At 48.3% G+C, this 10,428-nt stretch overlaps 1 long non-coding RNA gene across 1 annotated transcript; it reads right to left on the reverse strand.

The window, feature by feature from the left end:
• Nucleotides 1–2,537: 2,537 nt before the first annotated feature.
• On the reverse strand, nt 2,538–5,051 carry LOC149344663 (uncharacterized). Its single transcript, XR_016282778.1, has 2 exons — nt 4,447–5,051; nt 2,538–2,869 (listed from the first exon to the last, which is right to left on the reverse strand). It is a non-coding gene; the product is annotated as an uncharacterized LOC149344663 (long non-coding RNA).
• Nucleotides 5,052–10,428: the final 5,377 nt, after the last annotated feature.

Below are 10,428 nucleotides of genomic sequence, written 5' to 3' on the forward strand. Positions count from 1 at the left end.
GTTAGCCAGAAGCATTCAAACTCCCTATTCACTTATTTCCTTAACAGTGTCACGCTATCCCGCACGTCTTCCTATAAATACCTCGGCGTTTATCTGACTTCAAATCTATCTTGGGCGGAGCATATTCAAAACATAACTCCCAAAGCATCGCGCACGCTTGGCTACCTGAAGAGAAATCTTCATAGCGCACCTGTTTCTACCCGCAAGCTACCATACTTAACATTTGTCCGTCCCCAACTTGAATATGCATCAGCTATCTGGTCACATCAGGCTTACTTAATTCATTCCCTCGAAGCAATTCAGAACCGTGCAGCGCGTTTTATTTCTCCACGACTGCAACCATCATTCCAGCGTAACAAGCATCAAGTTATCTTTATCGCTAATAAGTTTACAGACGCGCAGGGATATCGCACTTCTTTGCTTACTACAGAAACTAATATACAGTCGTCACACGTCCACACTGCCACTTACACGCCCAATGCGCACTTCACGTTGCCTACATAATAATCTTAGCATCCAACGTCTATTCGGCCGAACACTCGCGTCTAATTCTTCTGCTTTGCCACGTGCTATCAGGTGTTGGCATGGTCTTCCGGATTGCATTGCTACCATACGTGACCCACTAATGTTCAAAAACGGATTGACTATCTTTATGCATCCATGATATAGTACATAAATTGTCTTCGTATGTGTAGTTGAATCCATGCAGTGCCGCTATTCGTTTGCCGTTTTTTTCTTCTGTGGTAGTATAATACGGTTTTCTTTCAAGTTCGTTTTAATAGTTGTTTGCAGTCCAATGTATTTAATATTGTTTACTTTTATGCTTTTCCACTTTGTACCATCTTTTGTCTGCTAAATATTGTAACCCCTCCCCTCACACAATTTTCCAAGTGTGGAACCTGTGAGGTATATGTATAAATACAAAAATAAATAAATAAAATAAAAAGGGTAATCCCTCTTTGCCCTAAAAATGGAGAGGGGGATATTACTGTTCACCTAATACCTGTGAACCATGGCAGGTGGAAGGAGGGAGGGAAATCCCCCTACAAGCAGCCTGTCACTGCTTGGACACTCTCAGAACAATTTCCCTCACGATGTTCTTGGGCAAGCTTTACGAACCAGTGATCCAGACATCGCTTCAGTAGGAGGATCCAGGGCCTGCCTTCGGAGGTTGGAACATTAGAGAGCGGCCTCATGACGACAGCCGCTCCTCCTCCTCTACAAACCGCCGCTGCCGCGCCATCTCACTATACCTTGTAGACTCCGCGGATTCCCAAGACGTTCCGTGGGGAACTTTTTGAGGATGTGGAGGACTGGTTCCTTCACTTTGAACGCGTAGCTGCGTTTAACCAATGGGACGACGCAGCCAAACTCCGGAACGTTTACTTCAGCCTCGAAGATGGTTCCCGCACCTGGTTTGAAAACCGAGAGGACGTTTTAATCTCTTGGCATGAATTCTGTCGTCGGGTGTTGGAGGCCTACACCAGTGTAGATCGTCGAGAACGAACTGAGCGTGCACTACAATCTCGCATCCAGCTGCCGAACGAAAGTGTTCAGATGTACGTCGAGGACATGACGCGCCTCTTCAGGAGAGCTGTTCCGGCCATGTCCGAAGAAATGAAACCCCGGCATTTGATGCGTGGCGTCAAAGAACAGCTTTTCGCAGGCCTCGTGCGCAGCCCACCATCGACCGTTGCTGCATTCCTTACAGAGGCCACAACGATGGAAAAGGTGTTGCAACAACGTTCTGCGACTTACAACCGGCCCGTGCATGCTGCTGCTTTCACCGCATTGTTTGCTACCTCCGGAAGCCACCCTGACGACCTGCGCGAACTGATTCGCACCATCGTGTGTGACAAGGTCCTGAAATTTTGCAGCCCTTCGCAGCCAGCGCTAGGTTCGATTTCTGCTCTTGTTCGCGAGGAGGTGCAACCCCAGGCAGCACGCCAAGATTGTACCAACAATGGCTCATTATTGGAATACAGTGGCATCAATATTGGACTGGCATTGGCATAGGAGCACATTACTACATTTTCCAACCTTGGCCCATACTTCATACCAAGATTGTCCCATTGTTCAGCCATTGTGGCACTGCCAGCATGGGCATATCACTGGCCTTTCCACTCAAACTTCATTGGTCCTGCAAGTATCAGTCCAATGTTCAACCATGCTGGTACTACCACTATGTACTGAACATCAGCTATTCCATTGATGTCCCATTGTTGATGCCAATATTAGTCCCATGGATAGCCATTCTGGCCCTACCAATATGTACTGAAATAACCCACTGTTGATGCCAAGATTGTTACGTTCAGCCATTTGGCACTGTCAATGCAGACTAAGCACAGGCTTTTCCATTCATGACAGTGCATACAACCTGTCACATCAGTGGCTTAAAGATTGGCATGCCACTGCCCTTTTCTGTTTATGACTCGCCAGTAAAGCCTATGTTAATTTTTATCTTCAGTGGCCAACATTAATGCAAATGTTCACTCGTAAGCAACCATGCAAATATTCATAAAATGAGACAAGCAAAGTATTCATGAAAACATTTATTTTATGAAAAAGTCCAAATAGAATTAATCGTTAGGGGCCGGGAAGGGTGGTGCCAGGGGCTGTGGGATGGGTGGTGGCAGGGGCTGTAGGGAGGGAGGGCCCTCAGGAAGTGGAAGAGGCCAGGGGATTGGGAGGCACACATGCGAGCACAGTGCAGGGGGCTGTCCCCGCAATCGCAGGTGGCGTGCTTGGTTGGAGGGGGGAGAAGACTTCGGCAAGGCGTCTCTTCCTTCCATCACATGAACCGGGCAGCCAGCTGCAAATAAAACCTTGTGCCTCTGATGCGTCAAATGCAGTTTGTCGCAAATGGCATCTGCACAGGAAAAGTGAACAAAGAAAATAGACATTATTTCCAAGCACACAAAAATCATGGCCATCATTTTAGAAAATTGTAAGAAAATAAATTCCAGGATATGGCCAATGAGAAAGGCTGTACTGAAGGGCTCCTGATTAATTTTGGCCGCCTAGAGTTCTTAATTTAAGATGCACCGACATCGCTTAGCACACGTGCTTCTTTGCATTTAGCCTCCAGAGCAATGCAGCTACTATGGATGGTGTTTGACCCCTCACTTGGAATCAGTAGCTGAGCACCTGAGTCAGGAAGGACATCAGGTAAAAAATATAGTAAACAGATATATTATTACGTGCCTCATAATCAAGGCAACATACAAAACGTGGACACAACTAAACAATGAAGTAAAGAATCACTAGAGGGGCCTCAATCCATTGACACTGACTTGTCGTTGCGATTGACCACCTTGCACCTGCTAAGTGGCATCATAGATGCCCATAAATAGAAGGCAAGTGACTGCAGCTTCTATTACACACCGCAGGTTCGAAGGGCATTTTCAGCTCCAATAAGCTTTCCAAACAATTAAAATAAAACTGTGAAAGCATGTTGAATAAAGGGAACATGAAAAACTATTTACTAAAGCTAGAATTTGTTGCCATCATTAAATACTTGTAAATGAAATCAAAACATAGTTCTCTTTTCTATAAAAGGGAGATAACGCATCTGTCCAACTTCCATTTATGAACTGTGTTGCGCTTCAACTGTCATGCACAACAATGAATTTTAACCTGACTAACTCTTTAATGTCGCTTGCAAGGCATGGGCTTTGTCAAGTTGCGACGACAGTCCACCGCTGTGATATATCGCACCTTGCGGAAAAATTTTACACTTTAGTTCAAAAGGTGTACTGTCTTGTTCCCTTATTGCATCAGGCTTGTAGAAGAAATAGGGCTAGGGGTGGGACAAAGGGAGGGTCAAGGATAGGCAGAAGAACGAGGAAATGTTTGCCCTCGGGTGTAAAAGACACGACCAAATACGCGAGAAAGAGTAGAAAGATTTGGAAGGAAAAGAGAAAATAAGGAGAAAAGGACTAGTGTTGAAGTAAGTGAGTTAGGAAAGCTCAAGGGACAGGTGAGTCCCACTTGGGTGGGCGAGAAAAGGCTTAGGACACGAGGGAGGTGGTCAGGGAACACGAGTAAAAAACAAGTGAACACGAGAAGAAGAGTAGAAAGACTTGGAAGGAAGAGTGGAAATAAATAGAAAAGACTGGTGTTGAAGTAAATGACTTAAGAAAGTTTAAGTGACGTGGTGAGTCCCACGCGGAACGGCAAGGAAAAAAAGGCTTAGGACACGAGGGTGGAAGGAATAGGGCTACTGGTCGGACAAAGGGATAGTGGAAAAGAGAAGAACGATGAGAAGAAATGCGAGCGCTAGAAAACACAGTGAGCACGCGAAGAGTAGGAAGATTTGGAAGGAAAAGAGAAAATAGTGAGGGAAGACTAGATTTAAAGTGAGTGAGATCGGAAAAGGGCGAAATCAGGAGACGCGAATCACGTGGGCGGGCGGCGAAAGGCCTAAGAAAAGTGGCAAAAACTTACTTATGCGGCCGTCGGTCCAGGCTCCTGAACAGGCACGAGGATAACCACACCAGGTAGTTGGTATGGTGGAAGGGCCGAGGAACACTTGGTTAGGAGCGGTAATCCAAAACACAGGGCTACAGCGCACGGGGCACACACGATACAGGTAGGCACAGGATGGCGGAGGGCCGCAAGGGCCAGCGGCACACGCCGCGGCCTCGAGGCGCGCACGAACTCGACGGAGCGAGCGCCGCGCGCGACCGACCGCGTTGACTGCTAGGGCGAGACTGGCAGCGAAAACGAGGCAGCAAGGAACAGAGAAGCGAGCGACGCAGGTCCACTCCGTTCGAAGGCTCCGGGGAGACTGGAAAATCGCACGCGCAGTCCGTGCGGCGCCAAACGCGACCGCATCGCGATAGGTCATCGGTCGTATGACGTTTACGAAGAAGAGCTAATCAGAAGGCCGAAAATTTTGTTTATTTTTTTTGTGCTCCTCGTTGCTCTGCCCTCTCCCCCTGATTCACGCCGAAGGAACAGTCTTTTCGGAATACACCGAGGACCCGTCGAAATTGACCAAAGGGTGACCGTCAAAGTGACGGCTAGTTTTTACAGTGCAACTGTAAGAAAAGCGCATAAAACTAGGACGGCTGATAAGCTCCGTTTACATAAACGCGAGAGCAGCGCATCATGTCAACTTTCTCGTGCATCCCACTCACGTAAACAGGGAAAATGCGCCAGGAAAATGCATTAATCCCACAGGCAGGGCGCAGATCGGCAAGTGCAAGTCCTGTGCTGGGGTGAATAGAAACAGGTGCTCGTAGGGCGCCTAGATGTGCGTGCGCTTCTCTCGGCTCTCCCCTCCCACACATCGAGACACCCTAGTTTCGGGGCCCCCTCTTCCGCCCTGGGCGCCTACACAATACCCTCTCGGAAGGAAAACAAAGCAGACCACGCTCAAGTTGTGACCGGCTGCCCCCCCCCTACTTCCGCGTGGCGTATTCTCACATGCGAGCATGGCGTCTCCCCTCCGCGAGGAAATTTCGGGAAAAGAAAATCACCAACTAGCCCCGCCACTGGGAATTACGATGCGCTACTGCGGTATTTATGTAAACGCGGAGCTCTTCTTAGAGAGCCTTCGTTCTCGCCCAACTAATTCTTCAAGCTACAGGAGGGATAATGCCCGATTAATCTCCATATTTCAGAAAAAGCTTTCCAACATAGCTTCGCGACTTGGGAACGGGGATCAAGACTTTTCATTTTTGTTTATCTAACCCACCCTTTTTTTCCGCTCCTAGACTGCTCTCAATGTCGTAGGCAGCGTCGCGCTGCCTACGACACGAGGTCGAGCTGCCTATTGCAGGAAGCGATTGTAGAACTGGTGAGATACTGCCAGCTTCGAAATATGGCTGAGCCAACGCAGGGAAATACTGCCAACTTCTAGAAATGGCTTAGCCAAGGCGGGGAAAACGCCCGAGAAACTGGACCAATACTGCCAACTTATAAAAATGGCTGAGCCAAGAGAGGGAAAACGCCCGAGAAACTGGTCCAATACTGCCAACTTCTAAAAATGGCTGAGCCAAGGCGGGGAAAACGCCGGAGAAACTGGTCCAATACTGCCAACTTTTGAAAATGGCTGAGCCAAGGCGGGGAGAACATTGGCAACGCGGGGCCTTCATAGGACCGTTGTTTGCCAACTCAATTCCTACATTGGACCACTGTCATGTGCTGCTTGGGACAGGCGTTCAGAGCTCCTGCTGTCGAAACACCTCCTCTACCACGAGACTGCCACCGCCCCACCTATGCTGACATTGCGAGGCGCCCGGCTGCCGTTTTGCCAACACCGTTTGCGGTAACCTTTCCTGAGCCGCGGTCTTCCGTGCCACCAGTGCAGTATTTCGACGATCGCCGAGCGCGCTTGCGGAAGGCCGATGTCTGGCGCACACCTGACAACCGGCCACTCTGCTTTCACTGCGGAGAACCAAGACATCTCTACCGTCACTGCTCTTATCGGCGCCTCGGTCTGCAGGGCTTTCGAGCCGATTCGCCAGACCCCGGTTTGGCCATCGGCCCCCTGCCATTGAAGACTTCCTAGCGGAACAGCGAATTTCAGCCCGCGCGCCTCATCAGCCGCGCTCGTCGTCTCCGAGGCGCACTTCCCCGAACCCCACAGCTCCTCGCGAGCAGCACAGGGTCGCTCGCCCAGCCCTCGCCGGGAAAACTTAAACCAGCGACCTTCGGGGGCGAGGTCGCTGGGAGTCGCTGCGCTGAAGACCTCCCGTCGCCGCCGCTACGCTCCGACCGTGAACACACGGCGCCGTCATCCGCCTTAGACAGCCCCGTTTCTTTGGACATACGTGTTCTTCTCGACGGTCACAGAGTCGGTGCATTAGTGGACACAGGGGCCGACTATTCAATTATGATTGATAAATTGGCGGCTCTTCTGAAAAAAAGTTCTTACGCCTTGTTCTGTGGTGCATCTCCGTACAGCCGGCGGTCATCTCGTTACCCCAAAGAGTATTTGCACGGCTCGCGTCCAGATTCACGGATCTACGTTCGTCGTCAGTTGTGTAGTTCTGTGCAGTTGTTCCCAAAGGGGGAAAGGGCAAAGGCAAAGGGGGAAAGCGGCTGGTGAGGATCAGGTAACAGCAGATTTGTTGAAGGTCGGAGGAGAGATTGTGCTAGAAAAACTAGCCACCCTGTATACGCAATGCCTTGTGACCTCGAGAGTACCAGAAGCTTGGAAGAACACTAACATTATCTTAATTCATAAGAAAGGAGACGTCAAGGACTTGAAGAATTACAGACCGATCAGCTTACTGTCCGTTGCCTACAAGGTATTTACTAAGCTAATCGCTAATAGAGTCAGGACAACCTTGGGCTTCAGTCAACCAAATGATCAGGCAGGCTTTGGTAAAGGATACTCGACAATAGAGCACATCCACACTATCAATCAGGTGATAGAGGAATGCGCAGAATATAACCAACCCCTATATATAGCCTTCATTGATTACGAGAAGGCATTTGACTTAGAGGAAACCTCAGCTGTCATGCAGGCATTGCGGAATCAGGGTGTGGAAGGGTGTTATGTAAAAATATTGGAAGATATTTATAACGATTGCACAGCTACAATAGCTCTCCGTAAAGTCAGCAATAAAATTCCAATACGGAAAAGTGTCAGGCATGGAGACACGATCTCGCCAATGCTATTCACCGCCTGCTTGCAGAAGGGAATCGCTCATCTTGAATCACTAAATTACTTTTACCCGCACCAACATGGCTTTCGAAAGCTACTATCATGCGAAACACAGCTCGCCGAATTCACTCACGACATCCTTCAGTACATGGACAATCGCCTACAAATTGATGCCATATTTCTCGACTTTTCTAAGGCTTTCGACCGTGTTCCACATAACCATCTACTAGCTTTAACTTGCTTTACTTGAAATCCCGCAAACATTACTTATCTGGCTCGAGCACTTTCTGAAAGGGCGCGTGCAATTTACATTCGCCAACTGTTGCAGCTCATCGCATACTGACGTCACATCAGGTGTCCCGCAGGGCGCAGGATTATCACCGTTGTTATTCTTAATCTACATAAATGATGTCCCACCTAACACAAGAACCCAACTTCGACTTTTTGCGGATGTCTGCGTCGTTTATAACATCATCCATGCCCCTGAAGACACCATTAAGCTACAAAATGATATAGACACAATTGCATCATGGTCTGAAAAATGGCACATGCCACTTAACCTAGACAAATGCCAACTCGTGTTCTTTTCTCGTAAACGCCGCCGCGGTGGCTCAGTGGTTATGGTGCTCGGCTGCTGACCCGAAAGACGCGGGTTCGATCCCGGCCGCGGCGGTTGAATTTCTTTGGAGGAGAAATTCTAGAGGCCCGTGTACTGTGCGATGTCAGTGCACGTTAAAGAACCCCAGGTGGTCTAAATTTCCGGAGCCCTCCACTACGGCGTCTCTCATAGCCTTAGTCGCTTTGGGACGTTAAACCCCATAAACCAAACCAACCTTTTCTCGTAAACAAACCTCTATTAACTGCACATACCATATTAATTCAACTCCCGTTGCCCGAACTTCATCCTACAAATACCTTGGCGTTCACCTGACATCATCCTTATCATGGGTCACTCATATTAATTCAATATGCTCCCAGGCCTCACGCACCCTTGGTTATCTGCGACGGAACCTAACACAGCACCACCTGAAATCAGACAACTAGCTTATCAGACATACGTACGCCCAAAGCTTGAATACGCCTCATCCATCTGGCACCCTTTACAAGCATACCTTACAAATGAATTAGAAGCCGTTCAAAATCGAGCTGCGCGGTTTATCATGTCACAGTACTCCCGTGATAGTAATGTCACTGCACTAAAACGAGCCCTTTCTCTCCCAAGTCTCCAATCACGTCGCATTGTATTACGTCTATGCCTGCTTAATTCCTTTTTCTACCGCCCTATTAACAGGCATCCTTTGCTACAGCCGCCATCAAGAGTATCCCCTCGCCTAAATCACAGTCATCCCATAGCTCCCATGAAAGGCCGTACGTATATATGAATGATTCATTCTTTACAGATGCAATAGCCCGGTGGAATGCCCTGCCTGATAATATTGCTTCTTGCACAGATCGAGCAATTTTCCGCACTGAATTAGCGAGTCACCTGTGTCGTACGTGATGTATTCGGCTTTATCAAATAATCTGATCCTGTGTTAATGTCTCCTTTCATGTTTTTTTTGCTTTGTTTCGTTTCTTTGCTTTTTTGTTTTTGTTTTTGTTGAGCTGGTATCATATGTTGTTACACACTGTTCTTGCCCCCGCCTTATGTAATACCCACTGGCCCTTAAGGCTTCAATAAATGAAATGAAATGAAAGGTATTCCGGGGCCTGAAATGGGAACAGTTGGGGATAAGAATTAATGGAGAATACCTGAGTAATTTGCGATGCGCTGTTGACATTGCCTTACTAAGCCACTCAGGACATGAACTGCAAAAGAATGATCAATGAGTTAGACAGGCAGAGCAGAACGGTGGGGCTAAAAATTAACATGCAGAAAACCAAAGTAATGTTCAACAGTCTAGCAAGGAAACAGCAGTTCGCAATTGGTAGCGAGGTGCTTTAAGTAGTAAGAGAATATGTCTACTTAGGGTAGGTAGTGACCCCTGATCCGGATCATGAGAGGGAAATAACTAGAAGAATAAGAATGGGGTGGAGCACATATGGCAGGTTCTCTCAGATCATGAATGGCAGTTTACCAATATCCCTCAAGAGAAAAGTATACAACGGCTGTATTTTACCGGTACTCACCTATAGGGCAGAAACGTGGAAGCTAACAAAGAGGGTTCAGCATAAGTTAAAGACAACGCAGCGAGCTATGGAAAGAAAAATGATAGGTGTAACGTTAAGAGATCGGAAGAGGGCGGAGTGGGTGAGGGAACAAACGCGGGTAAATGACATCCTAGTTGGAATCCAGCGGAAGAAATGGGCTTGGGCAGGGCATGCAATGCGAAGGCACGATAACCGCTGGTCCTTAACAGTAACGGAGTGGATTTCAAGAGAAGGCAAACGTAGCAGGGGACGGCAGAAGGTTAGGTGGGCGGATGGAATTAAGTTTGCGGGGATACAGTGGCCGCAACTGGCAAAGGACAGGGTTAATTGGAGAGACATTTGAGAGGCCTTTGCCCTGCAGTGGTTGTAGTCAGGCTGATGATGATGATTTCAAGGAGAGGGCTGAGTCGGGCTGGTTGGTTCATGTTGAATGGTACGGCAAAACAGCGCTGACGGACGGGACGGAAGAAGATGAGACAAACACATGCGCTGACGCATACAACAGATGAGCGGAGGCAATAGGCGGAAAGGAAAGTGCCCGATGTACAAGAAATGAATTCAAGGAGAGGGCTGAGTCGGGCTGGTTGGTTCATGTTGAATGGTACGGTGCCGTACCATTCAACATGAACCAACCAGCCCGACTCAGCCCTCTCCTTGAA

This window comes from Amblyomma mixtum, chromosome 5, assembly GCF_055824585.1.
Source record: "Amblyomma mixtum isolate Tamu chromosome 5, ASM5582458v1, whole genome shotgun sequence".
NCBI classification, from domain to species: domain Eukaryota; kingdom Metazoa; phylum Arthropoda; class Arachnida; order Ixodida; family Ixodidae; genus Amblyomma; species Amblyomma mixtum.